We start from the raw sequence: 10,752 nt of genomic DNA, 5'->3' as shown, positions 1-10,752 counted from the left end.
AGTTTTCTTTTTTGGTTATGTCCTTTCCTGGTTTTGGTATTAGGGTGATAGTGGCTTCATATAATGAATTAGGGAGGGCTCCTTCTTTCTCTATCTTGTGGAATAGTGTCAAAAGGATAGGTACTAATTCTTGTTTGAATGTCTGGTAGAATTCTGTGAATCTGTCTGGTCCTGGACTTTTTTTGGTTGGTAATTTTTAAATTACCATTTCAGTCTTTATGCTTGTTATTGATCTGTTCAGGGTATCTAATTCTTCCTGATTTAAGCTAGGAAGGTTGTATTTTTTCAGGAATTTATCCATTTCTTGTAGGTTTTCTAGTTTATATGCATGAAAGTGTTCATAGCCTTAAATGATCTTTCATATTTCAGTGGTGTCAGTTGTAATATCTCCTGTTTCATCTCTCAGTAAGGTTATTTGGATTTTCTCTCTTCTTTTCTTGGGTAATCTTGCTAATGGTTCATCAATTTTATTTATCTTTTCAAAGAACCAGGTTTTTGTTTAGTGTATCTTTTGTGTTTTGTTTTGTTTTGTTTCAATTTCATTTAGTTCTGTTCTGATCTTGGTTATTTCTTTTCTTCTGCTGGGTTTGGGTTTGGTTTGTTCTACTTTCTCTAGTTGCTTGAGGTGTGACCTTAGATTGTTTGTGCTCTTTCAGACTTTCTGATGTAGGTGTTTAGGGCTATGAACTTTCCTGTTAGCACCGCTTTTGCTGTATTCCAGAGGTTTTTATTTTATAGGTTGTGTCATTATTGTCATCAGTTGGAAGAATGTTTAAATTTCCATCTTTATTTTGTTTTTGGCCCAGTGCTCATTCAGGAGCAGGCTATTTAATTTCCATGTATTTACATGGTTTTGAAGGTTCCTTTTGGAATTGATTTTCAGTTTTATTCCACTGTGGTCCAAGAGAGTGCTTGATATAATTTCAACTGTCTTAAATTTATTGAGGATCGTTTTATGGTCTATTGTATGGTCCATCTTGGAGAAATTTCCATACGCTGTTGAATAGAATGTGTATTCTGAGTTTGTTGGATGAAATGTTCTGTATATATCTGTTAAGTCCATTTGTTCCAAGGTATAGTTTAAATCCATTGTTTCTTTGTTGATTTTCTGTCCTGACAACTTGTCTACTGCTGTCAGTGGAGTATTGAAGTCCCCACTATTACTGTGTTGCTGTCTATCTCATTTCTTAGGTCTAATAGTAATTGTTTTATAAGTTTGGGATCTCCAGTGTTAGGTGCATATATGTTTAGGATTGTGATATTTTCCTTTTGGACAAGGCCTTTTACTATTATGTACTGTTCCTCTTTCTCTCTTTTAACCACTGTTGTTTTAAAGTTTGTTTTGTCTGAAATAGCTACCCCTGCTTGCTTTTGCTGTCCATTTGCATGAAATGCCTTTTCCCACCCCTTTACTTTAAGTTTACGTGAGTCCTTATGTGTTAGGTGAGTCTCCTGATGGCAGCAGATAGTTGGTTGGTGAATTCTTTTTTTTTTTTTTTTTTTTTTTTGAGACGGAGTCTCGCGCTGTGTCACCCAGGCTGGAGTGCAGTGGCGCGATCTCGGCTCACTGCAAGCTCCGCCTCCCAGGTTCACGCCATTCTCCTGCCTCAGCCTCCGAGTAGCTGGGACTACAGGCGCCCGCCACCACGCCCGGCTAGTTTTTTGTATTTTTAGTAGAGACGGGGTTTCACCATGTTAGCCAGGATGGTCTCGATCTCCTGACCTCGTGATCCACCCGCCTCGGCCTCCCAAAGTGCTGGGATTACAGGCTTGAGCCACCGCGCCCGGCCGGTTGGTGAATTCTTATCCATTCTGTGGTTCTGTAACTTTTAAGTGAAGCATTTAGACCATTTACATTCACTGTTAGTATTGAAATGTGAGGTACCATTGCTTTCATTGTGCTGTTTGTTGCCTGTGTACTTTGGTTTTGTTTTTTGTTTTTGCCTTTTTTTTTTTTTTTTTGAGACAGAGTCTTGCTCTGTCACTCAGGCTGGAGTGCAGTGGCGTGATCTCAGCTCACTGCAAGCTCCGCCTCCTGGGTTCACGCCATTCTCCTGCCTCAGCCTCCTGAGTGGCTGGGACTACAGGTGCCCGCCACCACACCCGGCTAATTTTTTGTATTTTTAGTAGAGACGAGGTTTCACTGTGTTAGCCTCTTGATCTCCTGACCTCGTGATCCGCCTGCCTTGGCCTCCCAAAGTGCTGGGATTACAGGCGTGAGCCACCACGCCCAGCCTTTGTTTTTGCTTTTTAACTTGTATTTTCATTTTATATGTCCTGTGTGATTTATGCTTTAAAGAGGCTCTGTTTTGATATGTTTCCAGGATTTGTTTCAGAGCTCCTTTTAGCAGTTCTTGTAGTGGTGGTTTGGTAATGGTGAATTCTCTCAGCATTTGTTTATCTGAAAACGACTGTATCTTTCCCTCATGTATGATGCTTAGTTTTGGTGGATACAAAATTATTGGCTGATAATTGTTTTATTTGAAGAGACTGAAGATAGGTCCCCAATCTCTTATAGTTTATAAGGTTTCTGCTGAGAAATCTGCTGTTAATCTGATAGATTTTCCCTTATAGGTTACCTGTTGCTTCTGTCTCATAGCTCTGAAGATTCTTTCCTTCTTAACTTTGGATAACCTGATGACAATGTGCCTAGGTGAAGATCTCTTTGCAATGAATTTCCCAGGTGTTCTTTGTGCTTCTTATATTTGGATGTCTGGTTCTCTCAGAAGGCTAGGGAAGTTGTCCTTGATTATTCCCCCAAATATGTTTTCAAGGCTTTTAGAATTCTCTTATTCCTCAGGTACACCGATTATTCTTAGGTTTGGTGGTTTAACATAAACCCAGACTTCTTGGAGGCTTTGTTCATATTTTCTTATTCTTTTTTGTCTTTGTTAATTTAAAGACCCCGTCTTTGAGCTCTGAATTTCTTTCTTCTACTTGTTCAGTTATATTTCTGATACTTTCCAGAGCATTTTGCATTTCTAAAAGTGTGTCCAAAATTTCCTAAATTTTTGATTTTTTAAAGCTATCTATTTCCACGAATATTTCTCCCTTCTTGTATCTTTTTTTTTCCCCCTTCCATTGGGCTTTGCCTTTCTCTGGTCCCTTCCTGAGTAGCTTAATAACTAACCTCCTGAATTATTTTTCAGGTAAATCAGGAATTTATTATTGGTTTGGATCTATTGCTGGTGAACTAGTGTGATTTTTTTTGCAGGGGGGTTGAAGAGCCTTGTTTTGTCATATTACCAGGGCTGGTTTTCTGGTTCCTTCCCATTTGGGTAGGCTCTGTCAGAGAGGTCTCAGGCTGAAGGCTGTTGTTCACATTCTTTTGTCCCACGGAGTGTTCCCTTGATGTAGTACTCCCCCTCTTTTCCTATGGATGTGGCTTCCTGTGAGCTGAACTGCAGTACTTATTGTCTGTCTTCTGGGTCTAGCTACCCAGTGAGTCTACGCAGCTCAGGGCTGGTACTGGGGATTGTCTTCACAGAGTCCTGTGATGTGAACTGTCGATGGGTCTATCAGCCATGGATACCAGTGCCTGTTCTGGAGAGGGGGCAGAGGGTGAATGGACTCCATGAGGGTCCTTAGCTTTGGTGGTTTAATGCTCTATTTTTGTGTTGGCTGGCCTCCTGCCAGGAGGTGTCATCTTCCAGAAAGCATCAGCTGAGTAGTGTGGAGAGGGACCGGTGGTGGGCGGGGCCCTAGAACTCTCAAGATTACATGCCCTTTGTCTTCCACTACCAGGGTCGATAGGGAAGGACCATCAGGTGGGGGCAGGGCAAGGCACATTTGAGCTCACACTTTCCTTGGGTGGGTCTTGCTGCAGCTGCCCTGGGGGATGGGGGTGAGATTTCCAGGTCACTGGAGTTGTGTACCTAGGAGGATTATGGCTGCCTCTGCTGAGTCATGCAGCTTGTCAGGAAAGTGGGTAAGGCTGGCATTCACCCAGTTCCCATGCAAACTGAAGGGCTGGTCTCACTCCCACCTTGCCCCCGCCACCCCCAACAGCCCTGAGTCTGCGTCCAGGCAGAGGGTGAGACAGGCTTGAAAACTTGCCCGAGGCTATCTGCCTCCCAGCTGTGAGAGAAAAGGGTTTAGATCTTCCCCTGCCTGTGAAGTCTGCACACCTGATTCCTACTCTCCCCTGAGTTCTGGCCAGAAGGCTTCTCATCCCATTCAAATTGTTACAAAGTTCAGTTAGAGAATTCCTTGTCCCTGTGGTGTTTTACTCTGTGCTTCTCTGGCCACCCTGCTGATGGATCCCTGTGGTGCCAGGCAGGAATGGGCTGCTGCGGGACCCAGTGAGCTCCTGGGGCCTTTCTGCGCTTCCTCTACGCCTGTATTTCGCTCGGCTCTCTAACTGAGGTCAGCTCCAGGTAAAATCAGAAACTTCTGCAAACAAACCTTCAGCTTCTCCAGTGGGGATGTGTGTTTGGGAGAGGAGGGTCTCCCTTTCCCATTTCTGTAGTTGGGGCACCCACATTATTGGGGCATCTCCTGGGTCCTGCAGGAGCAGTCCACTTCCTTCAGAGGGTCTGTGGGTCGTCTCGGGATTGCTGGTTTGTTCACGCAGTCCATCTGGAGCTGACATTCACAGTGTAAGCCTCTGCATGCTGCTGTGTCCGGAGCTGCAATCTAGTCTTGCCTCCCATCTGCCATGATCCCCCTCATGTTAAAATTAGCTTTTCATATAAAGATAATTTATTGACTCATGAACTAAAAAGAATGTGAAAATGGCTTTAGACACAGCTGAATCGAGGAGCTAACAGCATCAGACACCCTCTCTCTCCTTCTGAACTCCCCTTTGCATCTCAGTTAGGCTCTCTCCTCATACAGCCAAAGATTGGCTCCAGGCTCACATTTCTCCAGTTAAGCAACCCTAGTGGAAAGAGTGCCTTTTTTCTTTTCTTTCCCTAGTGGCACAGCGTTCTTGGGTTGAGTTTGATTAGCCTGACTTGGCTCACTTGCTACCCTGAATGAGTCACTGTAGCGAGAGGGATTTGCTTTTTTATTGGCTAGGCTTTTGTTCAGCATCTACCACTATATCCAGAAGGTTGAGTTAGTCCCATGCAGACCACATAGACTCAGAGGAAGGGACTGTTGATATATCCAAAAAAAAAAAAAAAAAAAAAAGATATATTATTTTACCAGAAGAGGGGATGCGGTACAACAAAGCAATAGATGTTCTATTCAAAATGACAGATAAAGGAGACCGAGAAGACAGAAGGAAGAAAGAGAAAGGAAGTAGATGAAGAAGGGAAGAGGAGGAAGGTCAAGAAAGAGGAGGGGACAGAGAAGAGGGAGAGAAAAATGAATAAGAAAGAGAAAGAGATAAAGATTAAAGTGAGATTTATCTTGATGAAAAACCTTATTCCTATATGGGATCAATGAGCATAGACACCTACAGCTTGAAACTCTGCACACAACACTGAATTCAGAAGGCGTATATGGGCATTCTGTGATGAAAGGAATGGAAATCCCAAAGTTGTCTTTACAAACATACACACTCTCTTGATATCAGATTCTGTGACTTTATCTGTGAATACAAAACACCTGATCTGATCCCTTGTCGAGAACATCACATGCCTCAAGTTCTTTCATATTTTCCACAGATGCAAGTGCCGAGGATTTTCTTCACAACTTCTTTAACCTCCTTATTCCTCAGGCTGTAGATGATGGGGTTCAACATTGGGGTGATCACTCCATAAGACAATCCAATGATTTCATCAGATGCTTTTTTGAACTTTGATTTGGGCTTCACGTACATGAAAAGGGCTGAACCATAGAATAAGATGACCACAGTCAAGTGCACTGAACAGGTAGAAAAGGCTTTCTTTCTTCCTTCAGCAGAATTAATTCTCAAGATGGAAGAGAGAATAATAGGAGATAAAAATTAACAGAAGAGGAATCACCAATAAAACAATACTTTCTTTTTTTTTTTTTTTGAGACGGAGTCTTGCTCTGTCACCCAGGCTGGAGTGCAGTGGCCGTATCTCAGCTCACTGCAAGCTCCGCCTCCCGGGTTCACACCATTCTCCTGCCTCAGCCTCCCGAGTAGCTGGGACTACAGGCGCCCGCCACCTCGCCTGGCTAGTTTTTTGTATTTTTTAGTAGAGACGGGGTTTCACCGGGTTAGCCAGGATGGTCTCGATCTCCTGACCTCGTGATCCACCCGTCTCGGCCTCCCAAAGTGCTGGGATTACAGGCTTGAGCCACCGCGCCCGGCCAAAACAATACTTTCAACTGTCATTATAAACACATTCATGGAGATATCTGAGCATATGACTTTAAGAAGAGCCAGGATCTCACAGGTAAGATGATCGATTATGTTATTCCCACAGAAAGGCAACACCATTGTCAGGACTGTCTGCACTAAGGAATTCAGAAAGCCTATGATCCAGGACCATGCAGCTATTTGCACATACAGCACTCTCTTCATGATGATGGAGTACGTCAGTGGGTTGCAGATGGCCACATAGTGGTCATAGGCCATTAAAGCCAGGAGGACACACTCAGTGGAGCCCAAGCCAAGGGACACAACCATCTGCAGAGCACAGTCAATGAAGGAGATGGATTTTCTCTCAGAAATCTATGGGTCTCTCAGCCGTGGATACCAGTGCCTGTTCCGGTGAGGGGGCAGAGGGTGCAATGGACTCCATGAGGGTCCTTAGCTTTGGTGGTTTAATGCTCTATTTTTGTGCTGGTTGGCCTCCTGCCAGGAGGTGTCATCTTCCAGAAAGCATCAGCTGAGTAGTGTGGAGAGGGACTGGTGGTGGGTAATAATGCTTATTAAATATAATAAGCATTGGAGGAATGGATGATGATGTGTAACAGATGTCCAAGAATGAGAGGTTTCCAAGAAAGAAATACATGGGGGTACGGAGACGAGAATCCAGGATCCTGATGATAATGAGGATGCTATTTCCCAGGAGGATTATCGCGTACATGATGAGGCAGAGCATGAACAGAAAAAGCTGGAGCTCTGGATATTGAGAAAGCCCCACCAGAAAGAATTCAGTCACGGCAGAGTAATTTCTTGTCTCCATGTGTTCATGTCATCTGCAGAGTTTACAAAAGAACATGAGTCAGGAAAATTTGAATTTTTGATGTAGAGTTATCAAATAAGTTTCACATTCATCATTTTGTTTTATTCTTAGAACATGCCCTGGCATCAGCAAGAGCAGGGCTATTAACTTTGCTAATGATAAAAAAGGCACTGAGATCAGTACTTTTTTTTTTTTTTTTTTTTTTTTTTGAGATGGAGTCTCACTCTGTCACCTAGGCTGGAGTGCAGTGGCACAATCTTGCCTCACTGCAGCCTCTGACTCCTGGGTTCAAGTGATTGTCCTGCCTCAGCCTCCTGAGTAGCTGGGACTACAGGCGTGCACCACCATGACCAACTAATTGTATTTTTAGTAGAGACGGGGTTTCACCATGTTGGCCCGAATGGTCTCCGTCTCTTGACCCCGTGATCCACCCATCTTGCCTTCTCAAAGTGCTGGGATTACAGGCGGGAGCCACTGTGCCCGGCCCAATACTTTTTAGTATCACACAGTAGCAGAGGCTATACTGGGAAGTGCCAGTCCTCTAATTACATAATATTTAGGGACAAATTACTTTCAAAGGTGGGTACATAAGAATCTCTATTGATGAATATTTTGAAATATTTATTTTTATAAAGATGTATCTAATTTAAAGTATCATGGAGATTTTGAACCATGCCAGTTATCCTCACTATGACCTTCAAGTTACTTAACATTTTTGAGTCTAAGCTAGCTAAGCTACTAGTTTCAGCTAGGAAAATGGGGGGAAAGCTATAACTCTTTGGTAGTTTATTGTGAGATTTAACTTAGATAACATCTATTAGGTGGCAGGTATAGTAGCTGGTTCCAGCATGTCATCTAAAATTATATATTAAGAGATTATGATTGAATCAAAATAGCAGTAAGTATATATATGTTCATACATATTATAAATCGTATCTTTCAAGTCTACTCGACTGGGTCAGAGGGAAATTTTTTTTTCTTTTTAATTTTGGGGCAAGGGAATTGAAATTTGGGAGCATAATGGATGGAACATGAACAATTTTCTGATCCAAAGGGGACATCTAACCAGTTAAGAGTCTGGGAATCATTGGTGTTTAGTTCCCAGGAACTAAGGATCTTGGACTGCTACTATGTACAGCTTTCTTTAGGGCCTAGAATTCACCCTTTAATGTTAGTCACCAAGTGTTACCTTTCTTCTTAACTTTTGTAATTTTCCAATTGGCCTAAATTCTCTATTCTTTTTTCTCTACCCTTTTGATGCATATTTTATGCTTTTGCAGGCAAGTTTTTATCATTTACAAGTACTTATTAATATATACTTTTCTTTCGATTTTTGTATTTAGTGCTTTGGACACATCCCCAGGTCTTCCATACTAATTTAAATTTTGGCCAGGAAGCTTCCATGTGTGACAGAACTGACACTGGCTAATTTTTATTGAGCACTTTTTAGCAAGCACATTTCACTGCTGTAAGCACATTGAATGTATTAATCACTTAATCTTCAGTGCAAGTCACTGACACAGATACCACATTTAACTCCCATTTTACGGAGAGGAAACAAGACAAAGAAAAGTTTAAGTACCTTTTACAAGGTCACAGAGATAATATATCCCAAAGCCAAAATCCAGTATTCAGTTGCCTGGCTCCAGAGTCAACCCTTTTACCCACTAGACCATACTACTTCTCACAGATTCCTACACTGATTCCAAGCAAGAGACAGTTACATAAATGTTTCTTGCTGTGTTAAACTTACATAACAAGCATCACTTGCTTGTTTTATTTCTGATTACACATGATATGCTAGTAAACTCTGAAAGCTGGATCACAGCCCTTTATTTCTTGTAGCCTTTGGAATTTTTTTTTTCTTTTTTTTTTTTTTTTTTTTTTTTTTTTTTGATACGGAGTCTCGCTCTGTCACCCAGGCTGGAGTGATCTCGGCTGATCTCGGCTCACTGCAAGCTCCGCCTCCTGGGTTCACGCCATTGTGCTGCCTCAGCTTCATGAGTAGCTGGGATTACAACGCCCGCCACCACGCCCAGCTAATTTTTTGTCTTTTTAGTAGAGACGGGGTTTTCACCGTGTTAGCTAGGATGGTCTCGATCTTCTGACCTCGTGATCCGCCCGCCTCGGCCTCCCAAAGTGCAGGGATTAAGGGCATGAGCCATCGCACCCGGCTGTTATGTGGTCTTCTTGGTTGTCTACATGTAGGAGGCAGTTTCACAATTATGAGAATTAGCATAATCAAGAACAATGACATGAGAATTCTTACTATCACATTTGCTTCTACCAGCCACACACCTGGAATCCTCTAGCCTTTGTTTTTACTCTGCAAATCAGTATGCATTTCAGGATCTTTAATTGTCCTAATACCTGCCTTTTCTACCTTTTCCATCCTGACTCATCTTTTGCTAGTTCTGCCTACTTATAACTTTAGCCCCATGTCATTAAAAACTCAGCCATCCAGGAGAGTGGCGTGAACCTGGGAGGCAGAGCTTGAAGTGAGCCGAGATCGCGCCACTGCACTCCAGCCTGGGTGACAAAGCCATACACCGTCTCAAAAAAACAAAAACAAAAACAAACCAGAAAAAACTCAGTCATCCTGCATTTGTTTCATATTTATTCTGTTAAGTGCCATAAAAGTATGGACTTACTATATAAAGGATACTTTGTATACTATGTGTGTAACTTTGTTAGCCTGTCTCTGTCATAGCTAGAGTTCCCTGGGTTTTGGTGGTAAATGAAAATATTTCTTGCTGATCATCTCCTTGCCCCAAACCACACATTTTCTCTGGCCTTTCTGTATCCAAAGAGCTTGAAGACGTGGATGAGGGGCTTATTTCTTGTCTAGTCATAGACAGCAGCATTCCTATCTTCCTATAAGGGACAATACAGGAAAGTTATTTCCTTTTCATTCCTTTTCCGTATCATTTCTCTTCCTCTTAGAGAATATCATCTGAACAGTGATTTTAGTAAAGTTGAAGAGAGAGACGATGGTACCACTATCTTAGTATATTAGAAAATATTTCCTTCTTCCACACGTCCTTTCCTGTTTCTAGTCACATGGACTTATTTCCACAAAGAAATCAGTTAAGGCAGCAGTTTTAATTTGTTGGAAGATAGTTGTTGTGAAGGGAGAGAAGGAGAAAAGAAGGAGGAGAAGGAAAAGGAGCCAATTTTTACTGTTAAAGAAAGTGTACTAACCTTAATACTTCTATCCTGGAGTGAGGTGCTTGAGGAGAAATGGGTGAAGAAGAAATGACTGTCATTTTCTCTGTTCAAAAAAGGTCCCAGGTAAGGGAGCATATTTTTCCAGAATTAAGGGAGAAGAAGAGAAGACAAAAATAACTTCACAAAAAAACCATTCACCTATCACAAAACTCCTTCAGTTCCCTTTTTTTCTCCCCACTTCAGCCATTTCTTCTCCCATGATAATGTCAAGGAAAGCATTATTGAGTAGGTTTGCTTCCCAATAATATTCACCAGCTTCCCCACAAAAGACACGTAAGCAGAGAAATATGGTCTGAGGAAAAACAGTACGCCTGCTATGCAACACAACTTCAAGAAAAGCCCCCAGCTCATCCTCCAACCACATTGTCATCCCTAGGTCGCTCTAATGTAGAAATTCCAAAGTTCTTGTTGACACCCCCGATGCTCTGCAATGAGCATGCTGAGTTTCTTTTTCCCTCCCCAAATACTGCCTTTTTCT

At 42.2% G+C, this 10,752-nt stretch overlaps 1 pseudogene; it reads right to left on the bottom strand.

Moving 5' to 3' along the window:
- Positions 1-5,597: 5,597 nt before the first annotated feature.
- Positions 5,598-7,046, bottom strand: LOC105481103 (olfactory receptor 13D1-like; annotated as a pseudogene).
- Between the last annotated feature and the right edge of the window lie 3,706 nt (positions 7,047-10,752).

This window comes from Macaca nemestrina, chromosome 14 (assembly GCF_043159975.1).
Source record: "Macaca nemestrina isolate mMacNem1 chromosome 14, mMacNem.hap1, whole genome shotgun sequence".
NCBI lineage: Eukaryota > Metazoa > Chordata > Mammalia > Primates > Cercopithecidae > Macaca > Macaca nemestrina.
The sequence above is the reverse complement of the archived record's forward strand: the minus strand, read 5'-3'. Positions and strand labels throughout refer to the sequence as shown.